The 26,635-nt window shown below is 41.5% G+C and overlaps 1 protein-coding gene and 1 non-coding gene across 4 annotated transcripts in view; one reads left to right on the top strand and one right to left on the bottom strand.

Moving 5' to 3' along the window:
• KCNIP4 (potassium voltage-gated channel interacting protein 4) overlaps window positions 1-26,635 on the top strand; it is a 696,461-nt gene that overhangs the window by 63,555 nt on the left and 606,271 nt on the right. The gene's annotated exons all lie outside the window — the stretch shown is intronic.
• On the bottom strand, window positions 25,580-25,717 carry LOC119933866. Its single transcript, XR_005452734.1, has one exon. It is a non-coding gene; the product is annotated as a small nucleolar RNA SNORA7 (small nucleolar RNA).

Raw genomic sequence — 26,635 nt, 5'->3', positions numbered from 1 at the left:
AGTCCCACCGTTGACCCCCGGCCCACATCCTCCCCCTGGCCCTCTCTCCGCACATCCATCATGCTAGCTCTCTTCCTCCCTTCAAAGCCCTACTGAGAGCTCACCTCCTCCAGGAGGCCTTCCCACACAGCCCCCTTTTTCCTCTCCCCTCCCCATCCCCCGCACCCTACCTTCTTCCTCTCCCCACATCACCTGTATATATGTTTGTACAGATTTTTTACTCTATTTATCTTACTTGTACATGTTTACTATTCTATTTATTTTGTTATTGATGTGCATCTAGCTTTACTTCTGTTTATTCTGATGACTTGACACCTGTACACATTCATTCATTCATTCATTCAATCGTATTTATTGAGTGCTTCCTGTGTGCAGAGCACTGTACTAAGCGCTTGGGAAGTACAAGTTGGCAACATATAGAGACGGTCCCTACCCAACAGTGGGCTCACAGTCCGCATGTTTTGTTTTGTTGTCTGCCTCCCCCTTTTAGACTGTGAGCCTGTTGTTGGGTAGGAACCGTCTCTATATGTTGCCAACTTGTACTTCCCAAGTGCTTAGTACAGTGCTCTGCATACAGGAAGCGCTCAGTAAATACGATTGAATGAATGAATGAATGAAGTCTGTTGGTAGGAGGCTGCATGGAGTGATGGATAGAGCATGGGCCTAAGAGTCAGAAGGTCATGGATTCTAATCTAATCCTAGTCTTCTTGGTGACCTTGGGCAAGTCATTTTACTTCTCTGTGCCTCAGTTACCTCATTTGTAAAATGGGGATTGAGACTGTGAGTCCTATGTGTTTCAAGGACTGTGTCCAACCTGGTTAGCTTGCGTCTAACATAGTAAATGCATAACAAATATCATCATTATTATTAGAGAAGCAGTGGGGCTCAGTGGGAAGAGCATGGACTTTGGAGTCAGAGGTCATGGGTTCAAATCCCGGCTCCACCAACTGTCAGCTGTGTGACTTTGGGCAAGTCACTTAACCTTTCTGGGCCTCAGTTACCTCATCTGTAAAATGGGGATTAACAACTGTGAGCCCCACCATAGGACAACCTGATCACCTTGTAACCTCCCCAGCACTTAGAATAGTGCTCTGCACATAGTAAGTGCTTAACAAATACCATTATTATTATTATTATTATTATTATTATTATTTTTCAGAGTGGTCAATTAGATACAAGATAATCAGATCAGACACAGTCCCTGTCCCATAAGGGGCTCACAATCTATGTAGAAAGGACAACCCATATTGGATCCCCATTTTACAAATGAGGAAAATGAGGCATGGTAGTTAGGCCTTTTGCAGAATGAAAAATAAGAAAGAGATTAAAAATTTGCATTGCTGTTATTTGGAAAGCTATGCTTAATTGACTGCCCTGATAAATAGCTCCCAACAAAGTAGAAAGGAGAATTGTATATTCAAAGCCAATCCTTTTCTACCTCTTTAATCTCTTTAGGAATGAAGATGCTCAGCAATGGGGCGGCTGCCTTGGCTATGCGTGTTCCCAGTTACTAGAAGCACAGACTCTTTCATAGGAGTCAATGCTAAATGTGAGAGCTGATTTTTTTTTTCCAGTTCTGAGTTTTGGAAGAAGTGCATATTTCTCTGAGCAGGGTGCACCTTTCAGAAATTTCAGATAAGGAAGGATGTCACTCGTCAGCTATGTTTTGCCCCTCCATCAACCTGCTGTTGAAATTGTGGATTGCACAGAAATGAGAAACGTAAAATTGTACAAAATTGGAGGAAGTTTACAGAGAGTGAATGAAGCAAACCTCGTATCGTTTTTTCCTTTTCAATAAAGAGCTTTTAGTTATCCAGTGGTTGTAGGGTCATTATCATTTAGTTGGGTGTCATTTAATGTCTGCTCAATAATTAATGTCTTTAAAGGACAGTTGGTTTATTTTGTCCAGAGTATCAACTCTCTAAATATCTAAATTAGTATTACAATTACCATCCTTCTTCCCTACTTGGTATACTTATAGCACCCACTTAATGTATGCAGAAGGCAAGAATTAGTGGAAGCTTACATATTTCACAATGATGGCATTTGTTAACCACTTACTATGTGCAAAGCACTGTTCTAAGTGCTGGATATTTAACACAGAATTATTGTGAATGCCATAAAGTAGTTAAAATTGAATGGAGAGAGAATTGTACTGGGGTTGCTTTGACATTAAGGAATTCTCTGGTGTAACTTGTGATGCTACGTAGCCTCAGGTTTTACCTCAATTGGGATACTGAATGCTACTGAAAGCTCAACCTCCTCCAGGAGGCCTTCCCAGACTGAGCCACCCTTTTCCTCTGCTCCTTTTCCCCTCCCCCATGCCATGACTTCCTCCCTCTTTTCTACCCCCCCACCCCACAGCACTTGTGAATATACGTACATATTTATCATTCTATTGATTTTATTAATAATGCATATATATCTATAATTCTATTTATATTGAATAAAGTAGATAAGTAGATAAATAAGTGGATGTCTGTCTACTTGCTTTGTTGTCTGTCTCTCCCCCTTCTAAACAATGAATCCGTTGTTAGGTAGGGACAGTCTCTATATGTTGCCGATTTGTAGTTCCCAAATGCTTAGTACAGTGCTCTGCATGCAGTAAGTGCTCAATAAATATGCTTGAGTGAATGAATGGATGAATTCTAGACTGTGAGCCCATTGTTGGGTGGGAATTGCCTTTTGTTGCCAAAAAGTACCTTCCAAGTGCTTAGTACAGTGCTCTGCACACAGTAAGCATTCAATAAATCCAATTGATTGAATGAATGAATGATACAAAAATATTTTCTTTGTATTGTTTGAATTGTTCACTCTCAGATGAATACTCGTATATCGGGATCTTATAATGTTACTCTATATGTGATCATAGAAAATATCAGTGGTTCCTCAGTTAATAACACTAATTATGATAAGCACTTAGTACAGTGCTCTGCGCACAGTAAATACTCAATAAATATGATTGATATATTAAAAGTGCTTACTGTGTGCCATATACTGCACTAAGAGCTGGGGTAGATTAAAAAAAAAAGATAATGAAATTAAACACAGCCCCTGCCCCAAATGAGGCTCATAGTCTAAAGAGGAGGGTGAACAGGTATTTCATCCCCAGTTTACAGATGATGAAAGTTTACAGAGATGTTAATTGACTTGCCCAAGGTCACGTGCAGTAGGTAAGTAGAGGAGTTTGGATTAGAACCAGGTCCTCCGACTCACAGGCCTTGCTCTTTCTACTGTACTTTCTCCATGCCACCTCGAGGTTGATATATTGTCTCCTTTAAGAGAGGTGTGCCCCAATTTATTTGGATCTGATTTCCATTATCTTCATCTATTCATCACAGGGCAGTTATTTAGCCCTTAGCGTGAAGGGTATCAAGGATGTGAGATCTGAATCTGAAGCTTGCTGGGTTTTAGGGTACTCTGTGCCATCCCAGGGATATTTCCCTAGAATCTATTTGTATCTTAAGGACTAAAGTCCCTAACTTGTTATCCAGGTAAGAGAATTATAACTAATTGTTTTTGTCTCCACATCAAAAAAAAAACACCCATTAATTTATAGTATTGGAAACGATGTCTTTTTTTCTGTGGAATTGTCTCAAGCAGCCTCCTCATAGAATAATAAGAATAATGATGGCATTTATTAAGCGCTTACTATGTGCAAAGCACTGTTCTAATTGCTGGGGAGGTTACAAGGTGATGAGGTTGTCCCACGGGGGGCTCATGGTCTTAATCCCCATTTTACAGATGAGGTAACTGAGGCCTGGAGAAGTGAAGTGACTTGCCCAAAGTCACACAGCTAACAAGTGGCAGAGCTGGGATTTGAACCCATGATCTCTGACTCCAAAGCCTGGGCTCTTTCCACTGAGCCACACGTGATCAATGGGATGAATTTTCTTTAAGGCACTGGTGTCTCTGAGTTTGCCCTTCTTCCTTTCCTTTTCTAGCCCCCATTCACACCACGCCACCATTCACTTGACTTTTTGGATCTGCCGTGAGGGATGCGCAGCTGGGAGATAGGGTCTGAGAGTAGAAAAAGCCAAATGAAATAATGGGGTGTTTTTCAGGTTGTTCGATGTTGGAGAATTCATTACTAGGTCAAGAAAGTATTGTATATATATTATAACTTCAAGGGGTTTTTGGAAGCCTAAGAGAAATGGGAAGACACAGTAAGGTCTGCTATTATTGCCTTGTTGAATTCATTAGTGCTTTGCACACAGTAAGTGCTCCATAAATACGAGTGAATGAATTAGTTTAAGTCTGTGTTTGTGAATATGGCTGTGTTTGACTATTTTATTACATTAACCCTTAGACCATAAAGATCTCATTAGAAAAAAAATGGAAAATGCAAAGGTAAATCAGCGCTTAGAGCAGTGCTCGACACATAGTGAAAGCTTTACAAATACCATAAAAATGTTTGTATTTTGATAAAATGGGTGAGTCAATCAAAAATGGAGGTGCATCACAGTGGGCTGTGTTCCTTAATGTTTATGCTCACAAAGGGCATTGGTGAGTACATTTGATTTTGTACCCCGTGACTCCACTGACTTGTTTGATTATTGGTTTGCTTTTATGGGTTTAGGTTTGATATTAATAAAGCCCATGCATAAAGAAAGTTCCGTCTCATTAGAAACCCCCAGAGGCCCAGGGGCATCACACAGCTATTGGTGACAGACTCTGATGTATTCTGCTTAACCAAGTGGGTTTATTAAACCAGCTTTTTGTTAATAAAAGGAGAAAACCTTGATGAGTTGAAGCCCTGCTGCCTTTCAATCATATAGTTCTGTTTCTTTTACTGAAGCTGGATGTGGAAAATGTTCTTGGCTATGTACGCAATTTCACTCTGTAATGTATGTCTTGGGAAATTGGTTGGGCTTGAGGGGCCAGGTGGAAATCCTGATGAACTGAATTTACTTATAATGCTGATGCTGGTAAATGTCTGGTTCATTTTACTTATTTTAGATTTCATTTCCAGCATCCACTCAGAATGTTCTTCTTTGGCTGTTTATTATTAAAACATTCATTTAAGACCAGAGCTCCTGGTAAGATTTTTTTTTCTTGCTAGCGAGCATCTCATTCCAGTGACGTATTAATGCTTTTCTCTCAGGAAAACAGCAAATAGTTAATGACACAAATTAAGGATGAAGCTGTTGTGTATGACTCCTGACTGTTCACTTCTAAGTCATTCTGAATGCTGCCGGGGAAATGTAGCTTCCCACCATTTAAATAGAATTGTTTCTCTGTGATTTCTTTTTAACGGGACATTTAATATGGAGCTATAAAACATGGAACAAAAAATAGAGCAAGCTGAATAGCTGATGAAGCTTCCAAATACTTGGGGAATTAATGCAATGTAATTTACATAACTTGTGTCTCCTCTCTCCGTCTTCCAGGAGAGAATTGCAACAGGTCATTTTCCCTCCTTTGTGGAGTTTGGGGGTGACTAATCTGTGCTTTTGTAATTTAGTTGTAAATAAATACACTAATAGGATATAGCGATTCAAGCTAATGTGAACTTTTCTAAGGCATGGAGCAATGTGAGAATTCATTCAAGATAATTAGATTGGACACAGTCTATATTCCGCACAGGACCCCATGATCTGAAGGAGTTGGGCCTTTGGGAAACTCTTTCCTGAGACTTTCTGAACCAAAACATTGTTAAGGCCTTTGTTTTTCCTATCTGAACGAAACCTAAAAGTTGTTGTTTGACTTCAAAATAGCTCTACTTCACACCCAGTGGGTTAGAAGTTGCTAGGATTTTTGTAATAATCGGAATGTTCACCTGATGTGGGTAAGGCTGCTACTCTTTTCAGTCCTGGGTTCAGACCCGTTTAGCCCTTGGTAGGTCCTCTGAATGTCTTACCTGATTGGAGGCAAGGATAAGCTAGTGAACAGGGGACACTCAGGAAATGGGGATATGGGTTCAAGGAGTTATGGCCTCGTATTAGAACCTTGAAGAACTAGAGGAGGCATGCACAGTGTGGCTGGAAGTTTAGGAAATTGGAAAGGTACACTACCCTTTCGCTTCCATTGGAGGATGAATCATTCATTCATTGGTCATTCTAGACTCTCAGCTCCTTGTGGGCAGGGAATATATCTACCAACTCTGTTACACTGTACTCTCCCAAACTCTTAGTACAGTGCTCTGCATCATGTACGTGCTCAAAAAAAAGATCGAGTCCTTACTGTGTGCAGAGCACTGAACCGAGTGCTTGCAGAGATACCGTAGAGTTGGTAACCATAATCCCTGCCTCCAAGGAGCTTCCAATCTGGCAGAGGAGCTAAGTGAAGTTATCCCTTGGATTTCTACCAAATTTGATTACATGCAAGTGTTCACCACATACACAATCATCCTCACTTCATCTGTCTATGGACTTCCCATTATTTTTCGGCTTATTTTCCATTAAACCTTCTTTCCATCTTAAGTCTTTGTCACTGAGGGCTAGTTTCAGAAAGATAGGCTTCACTTGAATTGCTCCATCTGTCTGGGAGAGTTGTGAAGAAGTCCCAGAGGGACTTACCCTTGCAGCATGAAATGAAGAGAAGATTTAACAGTTATCCAGTAGATTTGATGAATGAAATAAAATGAGATCATTCAGGCCCAAGAGTTGATTTGGTTTGGTAGTATATACACATGGAATTAAACAGTTAATTTTCAAAACACCAATGGTGCTGTATGGACAGAAAACCTGTAGACTGTCTTAAGGTAAAGATAGCCTTCTAAGAACCAATTTATACCAATGGTTCAGGAGATTAAGTTTATACAAGAAATGAAGGGGTACCTATAACACAGTGGATCAATTTGGGAAACTAATGACACTGAAGGAAAGCAATTAATCAGTGAGGTTTATTAAGCCCATACTGTGTGCAGAGCACTGTACTAAGCAATTGGGAGAGGACAACATAGTTGTTTGACAACAACCCTGCTCCAAGTAATTGGGGAAAAAGTAAATGAACGGCTCAGTCAATCAATTAAGGCTCAACTTTGAGAAACAAGCAAGGAACAATGTGACCTAGTGGAATGAGCATGGACCTAGGGGTCAGAAGACCTGGATTCTATTCCTAGCTCTACAATTTGTCTGCTGTGGGACCTTGGACGAGTCACTTCTCAGTGTCTCAGTTTCCTCAACTGTAAAATGGGAATTCAGTACTAAAACTGTGTATTTAAGCACTTACCCTGGGAAGTACAGTACCAGAAACTACTGAACAGTGAGTTAGGTACAAGATAATGAGGTTGGACACAGTCCATGTCCCACATGGGTTTCACAGTCTTAACCCCCATTTTACAAATGAGGTAACTGAGTCACAGAGAAGTCCAAGGTCACACAGTGGAAAAGTGGTAGAGCTGGGATCAGAACCCAGGTCTTCAGATTCCCCATGCTTTCTGCTCTAGGCACAGTCTTTCTCCTGATTTCCTTGTATCTACTCCAGTGCTTAGAACAGTGCTTGACATGTAGTAAGCACTTAACAGATACCATTTAAAATGCTTGGCTAGAAAATTATTATTAGAATGATATTCTATTAAGCATATACGTGTCCTTCATTTTTACCTACATGGTACAAATAGAGGTACAATCAGAACCAACTTCTGGTGAGCAGAGTTTGAGATAAGTGAGGCTGGCAGTATGAAGGATATGTAAGAAAAACAGAACCCCGGCCTAATTCTCCTATTTAATAACATCAGGGAACCAAAGTAATGTTTCTAACTTTTCACTTACCTGATCTGATGCTTTGTAACTACAATCCCTTGCTCAGGTATGCTGTAAAAATAAATTAGATTTCATTAAGTATTCAAGCCCCACTTTTAAGAAATCAGTAGCTTGTACACAGCATACATTTTTTTTTTAATGTCAGCTGTTAAAGTTCAAGTTCACTGGATCTTGCTCCAGTCTTTCTACTCTTCTGATGTCTTCCAGCTAGAGCTGTTTCTTTTTACAATTTTCTAATCCATCAAAACTAATAGGGTAAAGCAATTCAGATGTTTAGTGAGAGGACTTTTCTATTCATGGGGCATTTAGATAGCATTATCAATCTTCGACTATCTTGCTGCTTTCCATCTGGGCCTTGCTCCAGTAGTTTAAACTGCTAAATAAAATGAGCATTGAAGATTAAATGCTAGTTCTGACTGTCTTGTTTTAAAAATTGGTGCTTGAGGTAAAGATCTAATTTCCAGAGCTGCCCAAACTTTGTTTACTGAAGTGTATGCCCACTGGTTGTTTAGTGCCTTGCAAGAAAATGCATCAATGAATTTTGAGGGTTTGAGAGTGAAAGATGCAATCATTATAGTGCTTCAGGAGGTCTAATCATGTGTAATAGATCTACGGGATTTTCCAGGGAATTTTTGGCTGGAAGACTATTAGGAAGATTCTTCTTGCTTTTTCCGTTCCTCTTAATTGCAATGATTGTTCACAAGTTCATGATACAGGGACTCCTAGATCCAAATGTCTGAAAATAGAGGTTCGGTGTTTCCCAGAAATGTCTTTGAATGTATATCATGTTTATCAGCATTGCCTCAAGTTGCTAGAATTCAGAGAAAAGATGATTTATTTACATTCCAGAATATAGAAATGTCTTTGCCTTTTTTTTTACTCACAGCTCTGATTTCCTTAATCAATTTAAACTGTGGTGGTTAAACCCAAACAAGAACATTCCAGGGTAGATTCTAAATCGGAGCAGGGGTGCTTTTATCTGGTACTCTCTCTAATCCTGGAGAATAGAATACACAGAGTCTCTGCCATCTGAACCATTTAGGAATTGAGATTGTAATTATGGTCGCCAGGTGTTCTTTGATCATTTGAGATCCCAACCTTTTCTTGACTACAACATTTTCTACGCCTCCCTCATTGTCTAACATTGAGGGCTTGGCTCAAACACTGGGGAAAATCCGGTCCTGTATGCATGATTCTTCCTTCCAGGTCGAGACTATAAGCAATGAGCCTTTCTAAGCCCAGATGGGAGAGTGTTTGTCTCTAGACTGTAAGTTGTGAGCAGGGAATGTGTCCATTTATTGTTAAAGTGTACTCTCTGAAGTGCTTAGTACAGTGCTTTGCACACAGTAAGTGGTCAATATGATTGATTGGCACAGTGCTTTGCACACAGTAAGCACTCAGTAAATATGATTGAATGAATGGTTAAATGAATTCTCTCTATCTCTCTCATCTCCTCCTCCTTTCCCATTTTCCCTCACTACTCCTTGACCCCTCTCTGGGCCAATGGTTCTGAGACTCCTGCCCTTTCCAGAGCCTTATCAACAACTGTAACAAAGGGTAGAGTATACTGGGCAATCAACAGTCATGTATTCAGGTTCCGTCTATCACAAATTTCAGTAGCAAACAGGAACCACCCAATGAAGGCACCTAAGGGCCTATAGCCATCTTTCAAAGAAAATGTGAGCATGACAAAATGTCAAGGTCATTAGGAAGTATGTGTAGAGAATAAATATAACTTGAAATTTTCATTTACTATACTTAATAGCCATCATACTAAATTACAAACTATCACCAGTGGGCAATCCTCGAATCCCATATTACTATTAGTAATTGGGAAGCAGTATGGCCTAGTGGATAGAGCGAGGGCCTGGGAATAAGAACAACCTGGGTTCTAATCCTAGCTTCACCACTTATCTGTTGTGTGACATTGGGCAAGCTCTCTGTGCTGGTTAACCTCATCTGTAAAATGGGGGTTAAGCCTGTGGGGCCCATGTAGGAAATGGACAGTGCCCAACCTGATTAGCTTGCATCTAACCCAGTGCTTAGTACAGTGCCTGGCACATAGTGCTTGACAAATACTTTTTTTTAAAAAAAGTAATAATTTATTAAAATACTTAATGACTATTGTTCCCTAATCCCGAGAGGATGAACGGAACAAGGGTTTTTAAACCCTCTTCAATACGGATCAGGGGTGACCTGACCTAGATTTTCAAATTCTCAAGCAAGTCCTTCTGGTAACTGTCACCCAAACTATTGCCATCTGGAACATTAGCAAGACTGTTGCCTAAAAGATAGACAAATGGTTTTAATCAATTTGCCCTTTCCTGCTACCGCTTTGTTTTTAAATTGATGACAACAAAGGACCAAACCCTTTTATCTCCCTTTCTGCTGTCTGTGATGGGTATGAACAATCCTGATTGAGAAATGCATGGCTAGAGTCCCAAAGTGTAAAGAGCATATATTAATCCTTTCATGTATGAAACATCATTTGTGGGCTTTATGACTTGATAACTCCTATTAAATCCTCTTTCCAGTCACCACTTTGAACCTTAGTTGATCATTTTTAATTAAGAGTAAGAGAAGCAGCATGGCTTAGTGGAAAGAGCCCGGGCTGGGAGTCAGAAGTCCTGGGTTCTAATCCTGCTCTTCCACTTGTCTGCTGTGTGACCTTGGGCAAGTCACGTAACCTCTCTGTGCCTCAGTTACCTCATCTTTAAAATGGGGATTAAAAGTGGGAGCCCCACGTGGGGCAACCTGATTACCCTGTATCTACCAGCACTTGGAACAGTGCTTGGCACATAGTAAGTACTTTACAAATCTCATTATTATTATTATTATTTCAGGGTGTATTTTTTACATTTGTTTTTGCATTTCAGAATGTCCTGGAGGGAAGCTGACAGAATTTTACACAGATCACCTGAATCAGCCATGTCACCAAAGTTCATTTTCCTAGCTTCCCATTGTTCAGATCACTCTGTTAGAATCTCTCCTAACACCACAATTACAACTCCTGTATTTGCTGCCATTAAGAGCAATTTTGCCTTAGCGGCTTCATTTGGGTGTGAAAGCACAAATATCCCATTGTTGCTATCATCATTTGGGCTTGGAAGGGAAAGCAGAGTCTCAAGAAACACAAGCAAGAGATTAGAACCTTCATTATCAATGTCAAATCACCTGGATTCCCAGTGCCAAGCCAATTTTGATTCTTTATATTTCAGACTAGCTGCAATTGATTCTTAGGTGAAAATTGAATCAGTATACCACAACTGAAGAGATCTATTTGGAACATTATACCAGCTGGTAGCCCAGATGGTACAGCAGGCATAAGGCTCTTTAATAAGATAAGATAACGTGTTGGCATGAAGAAATCTGAATAAGAGGTGGCAGGAACTCCCTTTTCATTTAAAACTATTCCATTGTATTTTCCCAATGAAATGCTTTTATAAAAATTCACAGGGTAAGTTCTCAAGCACATCCATTCATTCATCCATTCATTTAATCATATTTATTAAGCATTTACTGTGTGCAGAGCCCTGTTCTAAGCACTTGGGAAAGTACAATACAGCAATGAAGAGTGACAATCCCTGCTCACAAAGAGCTCACAGAGGGCCACTGCCAGCTTTTTCCAGCATAGCGGAGAGACTTACAAACCAAGAGTTTTGTGCAGGAAAGGACAAACCTAACTATCTGTGGAGCCACCACTGAAATAATGATGCTGGGGTGCTTATCTCCTCATTTGTTTCTTCTCCAATATTTCTTTTTGCAAAATGCCATCACCAGACACTTCGATCCTTAAGTGTAATTTTATAAATTTCTTTGATTGTCTATAAGCTGTTGTAGTTCTTATGACACTGTCACTTGCAGTTTGTATGCTGAAGTTTGTAAACTAGACTGTAAGCTCATTATAGGCAGGGAATGTATGTGTTCTGTTGTATTCGCCCAAGTCCTTAATAAGTGCTCTGCACATAGTTAGCCCTCAAATTTGATTGATTCGGGTGTTTACAATTTAATCGGGGAAGAGAGAAGGTAGTATCCCTGAAGCCTTGTTCTCTCTTTTTTTTCTGGTTTACTCCCCTCAATGCCTGGTAGTGCTTTTCAGAAGCAGCATGGCCTAGTGGGAAGAGCATAGATAATAATAATAATAATGTTGGTATTTGTTAAGCGCTTACTATACGGCAAGCACTGTTCTAAGCGCTGGATCTGAGAGTCAGAGGAATTGAGTTCCAATCCCAGACCTGCTCTTCCTTTCTGTGTGACCTTGGACAAGTCACTTCACTTCCCTGTGCCTCAGTTTTCTCATATGTAAAATGAGGATTCAATCCTTGGTAGCCTCATGTGGGACAGACACTGCTGTTGATGTGATTGCAACTATCTACCTCAGTACTTAGTGAGTGCTTAACAAATATCACAATAATAATACTGCTATTAGTATTATACTGTATGTAGTTAGTATCATTATTAATATTCATACTGTAGTTATTATTACTGAGATATTTGGTTAGCAGTTGTTATTTTTAGGCATTCAGTAAATGGCCTTGATATCACCTGCTGTTATGTCTATCTCGATGAAACCATGGGCCCTCATTAAATAGTAGTTGATGACTTTCAGGTATGTCTCTAAGTACTTGAGTGCCTCCTGATTGGGTCTGTTGTATCGCAGCACCATAGCATCCCCTGAAGTGGCCACTGCTCCGCTAGATGTAACTGCTTAAGGTGTCTGAGCAGGTGGTAGTCTCAAATAGGCAAATGTCAGGAGACAGAAGGGGTCAGAAATCTGAAGGTGTCATCCATTATGTCCCCTTGGGGTGGTGGGGGGCATTCCAGCAGAGCTGATGGCGTTAATTTGGCCTGCCGCCATTTTCATGATACCTCTGCTGCTGGGAAAACCCTCAAAGAATCCTCTGTTTTAATCCTGACCTGGGTGTATGTTATTAGGATTAGACTTCCCGGCATCTTAGTTTTCTTTTTTGGATTTAGGGTATTTTCAGGCCTTCTAAAACTTTCATGACTCCCAGTACAACAAATTTGAAACCAACACTGTTGTTTGACAATTGTGAACCACTTAAAAATGTCTATTTCCTGCAGCAAAAGAGAAAAAAAGAAAGCCCCTTCTACCACACACAGGCAAAACAAAACTTGTATAAATCACCCAGGAATGAAAAATGACACTTACATGCTTCATAGACTATTCCATAAAGTCCCTCATTCACCCTAGAGTGAGTATTGGAAGCAAAAATCCATCAATCAATCACTGGTACTTATTAATTACTATGTGCAGAGCATTGTTCTAAACACTTGAGTAAAGGCAGTGGGAGTTTTTCTGTGTGACTTTTAGTAACCATTCCCCCATCCTGACCTCCAGCAGACTTTGGCTTACTTGTGCTGCTGGCCACTAATGTCCAGGGAAATGCAGTCTTTTTTATGCTATTTTTAAAGTTTTTCCTATGTGCCAGGCCACTGTACTAACCTCTGGGGAAGATACAAGCTAATCAGGTTGGACATTGTCCATGTCCCACATGGGCTCATGGTCTTAACTTCCATTTTTACAGACAAGGTAACTGAAGCACAGAGACGTAAAGTGATTTGTTCAAGGTCACGTAATAGACAAGTGGCAGAGTAGGGATTAGAAACCGGTCCTTCTGACTCCCAGGGCTGTGCGCTATACACTAGACAATGTCGTTTCTTAGCACTAGGCCACCAACATCCAGGGGCAAGTAGTTCCTTGAGATTGTTGAGCGTGGCCATTATGAGTATGCCCTTAACTCTTGTTTGGTTGTTGGGGGACTGGTTGGTGAATCAAACTGATTATACTGACCTTTGACTCTCCCCTACATTTCCCCAGTGGTTGGCTGAACTACAAGAATGCTCACATGACTCTTTCCTAACAAACTCTTTCAGCCCTTTTTCTCCTGAGGGAAACATGGACTCGGATACTCGATTCAGTGACTAACTTTAATTCTACTTCAACTCTCTTGGGAATTCTGCAGGAAATGAGACGTTGTACTATCTGTGGCTCTCCCAGAAAGTCTGGATGAGGGAAGTAAAAAAGACAATGAAAAAAACAGTGTCGGGAATAGAGAAGCCGTGTTTTTAAGTACTATGTCTGTCTCTGAGATTCTGTCTGTGGAAGAGATAAAAATTCAAATTTTTAACATGGCCCAGTAATAGAAGTTTATCCAACAATTGTAAAGCAGTCATTTCGTATTGTACACAAGGATATTATTCATTCATTCAATCTTATTTACTGAGCGCTTACTGTGTGTAGAGCACTGTACTTAATGCTTGGGAAAGTACAACATAGCAATAAAGAGAGACAATTCCTTCCCACAGTGAGCTCACAGTCTAGAGGGATTACTCTTCCAGAATTCAAAGGCAAGTACCAGTCACAACTTGGATGATACTTTCTGCCTGCAATAATTATTTTGTTATTGAAAACTATAAGGGCAGAATTTTCTCCCCTAAAATAAGCCCTATTGTTTTGTAGAGGAAGCACTAATGAGAAGGGAGGTGCTACTGTGGGCAGTTTAATTAAGGGCTTATTAAGTGGTACCCAAGTCTCCAGGCACAGTTAATGGCTCAATATTAAACATGAGCACTGTTTCTTGAAAAAATACAACATTTATCCAGAAAGGGTGACATTCCCAACCCTCACGGGTCTTGCATTCTAAGGCAAAGACAACAGAGATGGTGACACAACTTGTGTCCGCATGTCTTCACAATACTAAATTACATCGTTACCTGCAATCAAAAACCATTTCCACAATTTTTCAATGTCTTAATCCTAGGAACCTAAAATGTCTCAGTAATAAATATTTCTCCACACTGAAAAACATAGTATAAACTCGAAGGGAATATCCTTCCTGTATGATGCCCATCCCTCATAATGGCTCGATGTGGAAAGAGCACAGACCTAGGAATCAGAAGACCTGGGTTCTAATGCCAGCTCCATCATCTGTCTGTTGGATGACTTTAGGCAAAATATTTAACTTCTCTGTGCCTCAGTTTATTTATGTGCAAAGTGGGGATTCAATACCTTGTTTTCCTTCCCTGCTTAGACTGTAAGCCCCATGTGGGACAGGTACTATCTGATTTGCTTATCTTGAAACTGACCCATCACTTAGGACAGTGCTTGGTGCAGAGTAAGTTCTTAATACCACAATTATTTGAAAAAAAATTACCATTATTATTATTATGAACTGGCTCCTGTGGCAATCACCATTTTCTCTCATGTACTACAGCAAAGCATCCTCAATTCTGGTTCACATTGGCTGTAAATACATTTTGTAAGGTAATTATTGGGTGCAGTTAGCAATATGCTACATCTCTTCCCACTGACTTACTTGTTGCACCTATTGCCCCAGTGGGAACATGTCATTAAGGAAAAGAGAAAGTGGGCAGGAAACTCTGTTGAACTGTTGTATTGTACTCTCCCAATCACTTAGTACAGTGCTCTGCACACAATACACGATCAGTAAATACGACTGATTGCAGGTAGCACTGCACAAACCACCCGCACTATAATTCATTTCATTGCACAGACTCTCCATCCCAAAGTTGTCTTGGTGAAACAGGCTCGTCTGCATTTGTGTCTGGAGACTCCATCAAATTAGTCATATAAATAAGCCTAAAAAAAATGAGGAACACTTAAGTGAGACCATTCAGAGGGCCTATGACTTTCAGGGACCTAACCACTATGTAATTTAATGCACTCAGTTCCTCCTTTGAGTATTTTTTGAAAAAATGATGAATACATTTGCTAGGATATTCTGTTGCTCTACTGAGACAGCAGCAAGCTTTTTTTTTGACAAAAGAAAGGCCTGGACCCAGTTCACCTATGAGAGTGGAGATGAGAGGAAAATTGCACCATAATTTTGTCCCAGAGCTGGGAGGCTCTGCACAGATGCTTCATAGTGACCTCATAGGGCCGCATTGACTGTCGACTTTTATGTAGAATCTTCTCATGCTCCTGCCTCACCGATTAGTAGAAGGGCCAAATTCCATTCCATGATCAGCTTGTGAGAAAAGGAACAACCATCCTAGACAGGAAAACATGTAGAAATGGCTAGTGGGGGAGAAGCATCATGAGGACAAAAGTCCAGACAAATAATGGGAGTGGAATACAATTGTTTAGAGATTATAGATTTTCAGGGAACAGACAGCTCTGACTTCCAAAAGTTTTTTGTCTTGGGCATGGATTGCAACATTAAGATTATCATCCCAAAGATGCAACTGGATGAAGCATTCATTTATTCATTCAAACATATTTATTGAGCACTTACTGAGCAAAGCACTGTACTAAGCACTTGGAAGAATACAATACAACAATAAACAGACACATTGCCTTCTCACAGTGAGCTTACAGTCTAGAGAAACTTGAGTGCTTGTAGGTACATTTGTTTTAATGTTTCCTCGTGATGTTGTCACAAAATGAAACCAATTATAGAATTGAGATCTCGATGCCATTCATTCATTCATTCATTCATTCACTCAATCATATTTATTGAACGCTTACTGTGTGCAGAGCACTGTACTAAGAGCTTGGGAAGTACAAGTCAGCAACATATAGAGACAGTCCCTACCCAACAACGGGCTCACAGTCTAGAAGGGGGAGATAGACAACAAAACAAAACATGTAGGCAGGTGTCAAAATCATCAGAACAAATTGAATTAAAGCTATATGCACATCATTAACAAAATAAATAGAATAGTAAATTCATTCATTCAATCATATTTATTGAGCGCTTACTGTGTGCAGAGCACTGTACTAAGCGCTTGGGAAGTACAAGTTGGCAACATATAGAGATGGTCCCTACCCAACAACGGGCTCACAGTCTAGAAGATATGCACAAGTAAAATAAATAGAGTAAAAAATCCGTACAAATATATATACAAGTGCTGTGGGGAGGGGTAGGAGGTAGGGCGGGGGGGATGGGGAGGAGGAGAGGAAAAAGGGGGCTCAGTCTGGGAAGGCCTGTTGGAGAAGGTGAGCTCTCAGGAGGGCTTTGAAGGGAGGAAGAGAGCTAGCTTGGCGGATGTGGGGAGGGAGGGCATTTCGGGCCAGGGGAAGGACGTGGGCAGGGGGTCGATGGCGGGACAGGCGAGAATGAGGTACAGTGAGGAGGTTAGCGGCAGAAGGGTGGAGGGTGCGGGCTGGGCTGTATAAAGAGAAAAGGGAGGTGAAGTAGGAGGGGGCGAGGTGATGTAGAGCCTTGAAGCTGAGAGTGAGGAGTTTTTGTTTGATTCATAGGTTGACAGGTAGCCACTGGAGATTTTTGAGGATGGGAGTAACATGTCCAGAGCGTTTTTGCACAAAGATAATCTGGACAGCAGAGTGAAGTATGTCTTGCAAATGGAAGCAGCGTAGCTCAGTGGAAAGAGCCCGGGCTTTGGAGTCAGAGGTCATGGGTTCAAATCCCAGCTCCTCCACTTAGCTGTGTGACTTCGGGCAAGTAACTTACCTTCTCTGTGCCTCAGTTACCTCATCTGTAAAATGGGGATTAAGACTGTAGACCCCACGTGGAACTACCTGATCACCTTGTCACCTCCCCAGTGCTTAGAACAGAGCTTTGCACATAGTAAGCGCTTAATAATTGCCATTATTATTATTATTAAGTATAGACTGAAGTGGGGAGAGACAGGAGGATGGGAGATCAGAGAGGAGGCTGATGCAGTAATCCATTCGGGATAGGATGAGAGATTGAGCTAGCAAAGTAGCGGTTTGGATGGAGAGGAAAGGGCGGATCTTGGTGATGTTGTGGAGGTGAGACCGGCAGGTTTTGGTGATGGATTGGATGTGTGGGGTGAACGAGAGAGCGGAGTCGAGGATGACACCAAGGTTGCGGGCTTGTGAGACGGGAAGGATGGTAGTGCCGTCAACAGTGATGGGAAAGTCAGGGAGAGGGCAGGGTTTAGGAGGGAAGATAAGGAGTTCAGTCTTGGACATATTGAGTTTTAGATGGCAGGCAGACATCCAGATGGAGATGTCCTGAAGGCAGGAGGAGATATGAGCCTGGAGGGAGGGAGAGAGAGCAGGGACAGAGATGTAGATTTGGGTGTCATCAGCGTAGAGATGATCGTTGAAGCTGTGGGAGCGAATGAGTTCACCAAGGGAGTGAGTGTAGATAGAGAACAGAAGGGGACCAAGAACTGACCCTTGCCTCTCTGATGGTACTGGGAATCCCTAGAGACCTGCACAATAATACGTTTCCCTAGTGTCGGTTTCTGAATGACTAATTCTGCGTAACTGAGTGGGTTGGTTCAATTGTATGTTTCTAAATGTCACTTTTGGATCAACTTTCTCAATACCAGTCTGGCACGGTGGCTCTGAGGCCGCCATACAGCTCCCCTAGGAATCCATCCTGGGCCTCCTCGCTCCAGTACTGGCAGCTGCGGCTGTGTGCTTGTGTCTTCATCACCTTGGCGTGTCTCCTGGATATGGTCTTTCAGTCAGTCAATTCTGTTTATGAATTTATAATAAGCTTAGTGTATCTGCACTAAGCCCTTAGGAGAGTACAATATAACAGATACCTTCCCTGCCCACAACGAGCTTATTCATTCAATCATATTCATTGAGCGCTTACCGTATGCAGAGCACTGTACTTATAGTCTAGAGGTGGAGATAGGCATGAATATAAATAAATAAATTACAGATATGTACATAAGTGCTGTGGGGCTGGGATGGGGGATGAATAAAGTGAGCAAGTCAGGGTGATGTAATAATAAATAATAATAATGATAGCATTTATTAAGCGCTTACTATGTGCCAAGCACTGTTCTAAGCACTGAGGAGGTTACAAGGTGATGAGGTTGTCCCACAGGGGGCTCACGGTCTTAATCCCCATTTTACAGGTGAGGGAACTGAGGCCCAGGGAAGTAAAGTGACTTGTCCAAAGTCACACAGCTGACAAGTGGCGGAACTGAGATTTGAACCCATGACCAAAGCCCGGGCTCTTTCCACTGAGCCACGCTGCTTCTCTACAGAGGAGGGAGTGGAAGAAAAGGAAAAGAGGGCTTAGTCAGGGAATGCCTCTCCGAGGAGATGTGTCTTCAGTAGGGTTTTAGGGATACCTGGCTGGTGAGAGTTTTCTTTCCTGCCTCCACGCAACTCCTAGGTCTATCCCTTAGGTCCTCTAGGGATTCCCAATACCATCAGAGAGGCAAGGGTCGGTTCTTGGTCCCCTTCTGTTCTCTAGCTACACTCACTCCCTTGGTGAACTCATTCGCTCCCACAGCTTCAACTACCATCTCTACGCTGATGATACCCAAACCTCAGGCGGTAAGGAACGGGCAATAGTCTTGTGGCTACTGAGCTTGACTGGCTACTGAGTTTGACTGATACGTCCGGCTTCTATGAACTAGCAACTTCAAAAGGAGCTTGTGAGCTGAAAGAAAGGAAATGTTCAAAAGAATGTGGTTTTATATTTAACCCTGATGTCATATCTGCCTTGAATTTGATTACCCACTGCACTCAACTGCAGTACAGAATTTCTGTTTCTGTTCGAGTGCCAATCTTGGCTTCACAGAGTTTGAAGCAGACAGAAATCTGGAAGACAATGCTACTCCAGAAGAGACCAAGCCATGCATCTACGGTTTCAAAACAAACACACAAGGCTGCTGGTGCTTTTCCACCCACGCTTCTTCCCAGACTTGACACGCTGCTGCCATCTATGCTACCTAAGAAGGAAACCTCTCCGGTACTTTAAAAATCTGTTTTACCTCAAAGAGTCTCTGCTGAGCAGAGATGTTCTGGACTGCTGTGGGAGCACTTGTGGGGAAAGAATGCCAGTGAAATGACACCTGATCTCCCTAAAACAGTGTTATTATGAAACTAACACCTAGCTGATCCTCCAGGAACATTGCAATAAGCCAAATCAGCCAGGCCCTTTCTGACTAAAAAAAAAAATCAAAATAATAAAAAATAAATAAATAATAGAAACCAGCCTTGGTGGTTTGCATTGCTTAGCAGCAGCAACTGACATTCAGAGAATCAGCTTTGCCTTGTGCTAATTAGAGAATTGCAACTGCTAACTTGGGAATTAGCACTTTCCCAGAAAGTGTATTTGTTTGATTCAGTGCCATGTACAGGGATTTTTTAACTTTGACAGGGCTGATTTTTGGTGCTTCCTTTCTCTTCCACATCCAGCTTCTCCCCTCCCCACTGTTCCTTCTCAAAGTGAATTTACTGACCCAACTCCAACCCCATCCCTACCTGAGTGCAAGACAGCATCTCATCTTCTTAAATCTAACTCTGTGCTTAGTGCTGTGGTTGGCACTTAGCAAGTGCTTAACAAATGTCACTATTGTCATCTTGCGATGGAGCAAGCAACTCACCTGAAAACGAAAGCTATTGGTTCCTTTTTGTTATTGGGGTCCCACAAAATATGGATTTAAGATTCACCCTCCCCTGCCCCAACTGGTGCTCCCAAACCAGATCTGGTTGGCAACAAAATCTCTATGTTGAGTGTCCATTACATGTCCTTCTCTTTCCAGTGATAAATCCCCCTCTGGTCTCTCATGGCAGAGGAAGCAGCATGACCTAATGAAAAGAGCATGGGCCTCAGAGTTAGAGGACCTGGATTCTAATCATGCTCTGTTACTAGTCTGCTCATGTTTAAAGCACTTCTCTGTGCCTCAGTTTCTTCAACTGTAATATTGAGATTCAATAGCTGTTCTTCCTTCTTAGACAGTGAGCCCTGTATGAGACGGGGACTGTGTCCAACCTGATTATTTTTATCCTAGTACTTATATAAGTGCTTGACACATAGTAAATGATTAACAATTTTTATTCTTCTTATTGTCATCATTAGATGAAGAGGCCAGAATATGTGAGGGAGGAGGTGTCATCTCTTTTGAGAAATTTGGCTCAGCTGTCATGTCACCCCAGAAAACTGGTCAATTCCTGGAAAAGGAAATGTGGGTCAGACACAAGCATCTTTGAAATCTCAAGTCTGATAATTTGTTAAGAAGCTGAGTGTATTGCAGAGGCAATGAAACATGACTCACACAAATAGAGAAGACAGAAAGAAAAGCAGATAAAAAGATTTATGTGTGGGTATGTAGGGAAAGGAAATATTTGGCTCAATGAATCCTAGGGGTTGAAGGGACTTTGAGAGGCCATCTAGTCCAGCCCCCTGCTTCCAGACAGATTCAGCATAAACATCCTGAATTGATGATTTTCTATCATTTTTTGGAGGCTTCCTAAAAATGAGACCACCCCCCTCAATCCTCCCTTCATAGTTTGAGGGTTTTGTCACCTTCCTAATCAAGAAGTTCTTCCTTTGGTCCAACCAGAATCTCTCCTGCTGTAATTTCAGTTTGAAACCTCTAATTTGGATCTCTGGAAACTGGGATATCAAGTTTCATAAAGAACCTTTATACCTGAAAACGTTTAACTCTTCTGTCATCCTTCTCCAGGTCAAACACCTCAGTTTCTTTCACATGTTTTTTCCATAGTTCCTATTTTCAACTTTCTTAATCACTTTTGTAAGTCTTCCAAGATAAGACAAGGAAGCACTTGCCTAGAAGACCATTGTTTTTCTCCCTCTTCTTCTGTAGGCAGTGTTCTCTAGGAAGCGTTCTTTGTCCCTCATTTGCTCAGACGAGGGAAGAAATAGAGAACTGGAGAAAAGATTTGTAACTTTCCACTCCAGATTTAACCATACCTGTTTAGTGGAGTGTCATAGGAGTAATCCTAGAACGGGTAAAGCACCTACAAAGGAGCCAGGGAGCAGAATCCAAGGACCAAAGACTGATTTGCAGGTAGTCTCACTAGCCATCTTTTATGGTCATATTTCACCAAAAGTAGTTTGTGTGGAATAAAATTACAGACTTTGAAAAATCCAGTAATTGCTATGAAATTAGTCATCTATAAACCTTGACTTGAATGATGCATTCATTTGATAGCAAGCCCATTGGCCCTTGTCAGTCTGACTTTTCAGCTCATAGGGAGAAGGAGAGAAGGCTTGATGTTAATCAAAACTCTCCTGTGGCATCTGGTTGGATTGGGCTCAGAGTATTACAAACTATGACCTTTGTAATACTGAGTTAATGTGGTAATCAATTTATTGCCCAGCATTGCTTTTGGTTTAAAAAGATACATTGTCTATGGGGGGGAGGGAGGGTTTGTGAGAGACATTTTGAACCTGTGGCCCCAGGTTAATGAAAATATTGAATTATGTGTCACACTGGTGATAAAATTAAGGTGGCTGCTCCCGCATTGGCATGCTGAAGTTTAAAGTACCAATTATAAGATGGCCCATGATGGACCCAATTTCCAAACTGACCTCTGTTGTGCTTTTATCGCTGCTTTCGGTGCTTCATAGAACTAATTACCCCCACAACCAGTTGATTGAAGTGAAAATTAGTTATTTGAGCTCTTAAAATAAGAGGCAAAAGGCAGATTGGAATCTTTACTCGACATTATATGGGGTTATCAGGGTGTGTAGCTATTGCTAAGCCTATAGAATTGTTTGGCTCCCCTGATAAAAAAATCTGGACTTGTAAATGGGGAAGTTGTGTCTGGATAAACAATAATTAAGTAAACACTGAATAGTGGTCTTTGAAAACTCAGCACAATTATTTTGGTTCCTAAGGTAAATATTTAGATTGCTTACAGTGTTGACTAGTCCACAATTTTAGGAAGCAAAATTATGACAAGTATACAACAAATGGAATATTGTGCTCTTCCAATAAGATAAACTTTGATAGTGCCGTGCCAAATTTTGTAGAGAATCATATAGCTCTTACTGGGTATCAGCCTCAGGAGCAGAATCACCAGCCGGTGGCAGTTCCTATAGGAATGTTTCTGAATCTCTGATGTCCGTAGTCTGGTGAGCTAGAGGAGGCAGGTATAACGTGATATAGGGATAGGTCTTGTTGAGGAAAGATTTCACAGAGATCGTTACACCAGGAGACTTAATCAAAAACAGGCCCTGTATGAGACAAACTAACTAATGCAGCAAGGAATTTCCTTTCTAACTCTACTGTAGCCCCCAAAGCACTAGATGCAGTGCTCTGCACACAGTTAGTATTGCTGCTTGGAAAATCCTCTTGTTTGAGCTCTAAGCATACACTGAGGAAGAGAGGGTCACAACAGTCTTTTCAGTCCACCCCTGTATGCCTGGATAGGATTCCATCCTCAGTAGCTTAATCAAAAATGAAAATGAAGGATGGCTATGTATTAAAATCACAGATTTTAATAGAATACATGTGGGGTATTTTTTTGGGGTTCCTTCTTTCTCCCCAGGAATATGGTCCTAATAGCCTCAAACTTCAGATATGAAGGGGGAAATATGGGCTGGGATACTGATAAAACTCCTCACAGTTAGGAAAAAGAGGAGCCTGGGAGCCACTAACAGAAACCAGATGGGTTTCTGGCCAGTAATCCCCAGTTCCTTGTAGCAGTCTTTGTCTAGCAGTGAGAGAGGGATATTGGAGAAGCCTCCCACCTTCCCCTGACAGTTACCAGGTGTTAGTGTAGCTAGCTAAAGTGCTAAAAACCATTTTTAAGATGCATGGTTTTTTCTTTTTTTCTCTTTCCCTCCCATCCTCCCCTTTTAATTCACCCATATTGTCTTAGGCTGGGCCACATTTCTCACTATGCCTTGATTTCAGCTCCACTTTCTGATGTAAGAAAGGGAAGAGGAGAAGCAAGAGAATCTGTATTAGATGATTTAGTAGCAATAGCAGGCCACAGACATCCCCACCTATGAGCCTGTTTTATGCAAAGCTCAGAGGGACAGATGATGTTAGCAGCTTAGTGGTTAATTGTAAAGGATTTAAAATACCAGGCAGAAATAACTTCTACCCAATCCAAATAGTTAGCCCTGATCCTTATCCCTTAACCCATAGGAAGCCATCAATACAGACAAAATTAGGTGCATTCAATCAGTGCAAGTATTTATTAGCACTTACTCTGTGCAGGGTATTGAGAATTTTGGAGAGTATAATAGAATTAGTAGCCGTTCACTGCCTTGGGAGATCTTACAATCTAGCAGGGGAAAAAGAAAATAAACTACTGGTAGGGGAAGCAACCAAATTTAGATATGTATGCAAATGCTGTGGAAGGGAAGGGGGAAAGGTTTGTGTCTAAGAGTTTAGTGAGTGAGGGCTTAAGTATATAGGTGATTCAGTAGACAGGGAAATAGGGTGGGAAGACGAGAGATTAGTCTCCTGGTAGAGATGTGATTTGCATGGGGCTTTAATAGATCATCCTGAAACCTTTTTGTTCTCTTTCTGGGAGCCAGGCCCAGGGGTACCGCTTTCAGGCTAGAGGAGCTGGAACTAATAATGGGATCGTTTTCTTTTCTGGCACTTGTGGATTTTGGCATACACCGGAAAGATTATGTACGTTCAAGTGCATGGTGCATATTTGGTTCAGGGAAAGAAGTACATAGGCCAGTTTGAGGTCAGCTCCAGTACAACTGACTTTTTCTTTGGCTTGGTTGAAGTATGTGCAGGGAAAAGACACAAGTTTTCAGTCTCCCCGAGCATGTTATGCAGTGACTTAAGTATCACCCAGGCCTAGTGGGAAAAGCATGGGCCTGGAAACCAGAGGACCTGGGTTCTAATTTCCACTCTGTCAGTTTCCTGCTATGTGACCATGGGTGAATCACTCAATTCCTCTGTGCCTAAATTTCTTCATCTGTAAATTGGGGATTCAGTACCTATTCTCCCTCATACTTAGACTGCAAGCCCATGTGAATCAGGGACTGTGTCTAACCTGATGATCTTATATCTACCCCAGCACTTAGTTCAGTGCTTGGCATATAGCAAATGCTTAACAAATACCATTTTTACCATTTCCATAAAACTGATGTTTTGTAGATTCTATTCATTTTATTTCCTATGCTTCTGATGCTCACCTAGTCTTCTCCCAGTTCAAACGGCTACCTGTCATTCTTAGTTCCCCTACAAACGTGCCCCGGGGGGAAAATATTGGAAACAAATAATTGCAGTCACTTTTATGATCTGTGGGTACACTGCCCACATGGAGGTTACAGTCTATGGGGACAGACAGACAAAATAGATTAGGGATAGGGGAAATAATAGAGTATAAGAATATTGTATAAGTACTGTGGTGCTGTCTGGGGGGGGGGCTATCTTCTGTATTCTGTAGCCTATTCTATTTTGCCACTGAGTTTGGTGATGCACTTGGGGGAGTTCTATTATTTGAGAGGCACAAAACCGATTGAGTTTTACACAGAACAATTTTAGTGAAGGCTGACAAATTCACTTTCATATCCTTGTTTAAAAAGTGATGAAGCTAAAGTCCTTACTGGCAGGAGAGGAGGCAGATGTTCGGGTAGTAGATTGTTTCCTCTAAATAATCAATGTATCATTTTTGTTGACTCTGATTTCATTTTTAGGTCTCTAGTGTTGGGAGTCTTGATGTTTCCACTTCATAAATAGCCACGGTAGCATCATTTCCCTCAGACATTTGATTCAGCTTGTCTTTTCAGACCTGACTTTGGCCTAGAGACCAGAGATAATGGTGTTCAGGCTCACCTGCCAAATACTGCTGATCCCAACCTTAGAATCAAAAAATAAATCATTATTCTACTTGCTGGAGGGCTGGAGGTTTTGTATGGAGGAAAGAAAACCCCAACTATTGATTTTCTTCATGTTTTCAGACCTTTCCTCCTGGTCTGTCTTGTCTTATGCCGTCAAGTCATTTCCAACCCCTAGCGACACCACAGACACATCTCTCCAAGAACACCCTGCTATCCATCTGTGATCATTCTGGTAGTGTATCCATAGAGTTTCCTTGGTAAAAATACGGAATTGGTTTACCATTGCTGCCTTCTGCACAGTAAATTTGAGTCTCCGCCCTCGACTCTCTCCTGTGCCGCTGCTGCCCAGCATGGGTTGTTTTGACTTGTAGCAGACTGTCTTCCACTCTCTAGCCACTGCCCAAGCTAGGAATGGCATGAATGGGCCTCTTCTTGACTCTCCCTCCCATAGCCAAGACTGGTAGTGTACTGGAAACTCTCCAGGTGTGACCCTGAGAGGGGCTTCCTCCTGGTAGGTTCTCATATTTTGGTTGTCCAGCAGTGACCAAGATTTCTGCCTAAAGTAGTAAAAAGAGACTTTTAAATCTAATATTGAAAAATGGGAGAATGTATTAGGACTGTGTGAGGTTGAGCATCAGCTTCATTATTTAAAATTAATATTTATCAAGCCAAATATAGAGAGTCGAAGCATTTTGCCAGTGAGAAAAGGTCTGTGGTGCTCAGGGCTCTGGATCTCCTTGTCAGTCTTTGGTGCCATAGCCTTTCTTTGACTTTCTCTGATATGCTCACTAGCCCCAGGGACACTTATGATTACCTGTGTTTGTGGGGCAGTGAAGTGGGGGTTGAGGGGAGTGGCCATCTGCCACTAACATTCATTGTTTCTGGTAACTGCTTTTCACTCTGCATGCCCTCTATCTGACACCACACACTTCAGCCCTCCGGAGAACTAGCTTTGAGCATTGCAGAGGCCTTGGGATTATGGTGAAGAAAACGCCCTGCCTTTCCTCTGCTTCTGGCTTGTGAGGATGTACTGAAATTTTTGCTGAAAAGAACAGCAAAACAACATGAAGCCAAACACATATTTTTGAGGGTTGTGGGCCCAGAGCATATGCCCACTCTTTGGAGAATCCTCATTAGATGGTTATCCTCCAAGCCTCAAACACCTGCTGTAGAAAATTTTCTGGGGATCCTCAGGGTACCCTTCCTTGACCTCATGACACTTGAGAAATTCAAGAAGGCCCAGAAGAGCTATGCTGGAGGGAGGACATCCTGATCTGCTCTAGATTTTTATGGCCAGCAATAGACACCGATCTTCGTAGTCTTCATATTACTTAAGTAATATGATGATGATGATGGTGATGGCATTTGTTCAGTGCTTACTATGTGCAAAACACTGTTCTAAGCACTGGGGAGGATACC

This window comes from Tachyglossus aculeatus, chromosome 10 (assembly GCF_015852505.1).
Source record: "Tachyglossus aculeatus isolate mTacAcu1 chromosome 10, mTacAcu1.pri, whole genome shotgun sequence".
Lineage (NCBI taxonomy): Eukaryota > Metazoa > Chordata > Mammalia > Monotremata > Tachyglossidae > Tachyglossus > Tachyglossus aculeatus.
The sequence above is the reverse complement of the archived record's forward strand: the minus strand, read 5'-3'. Positions and strand labels throughout refer to the sequence as shown.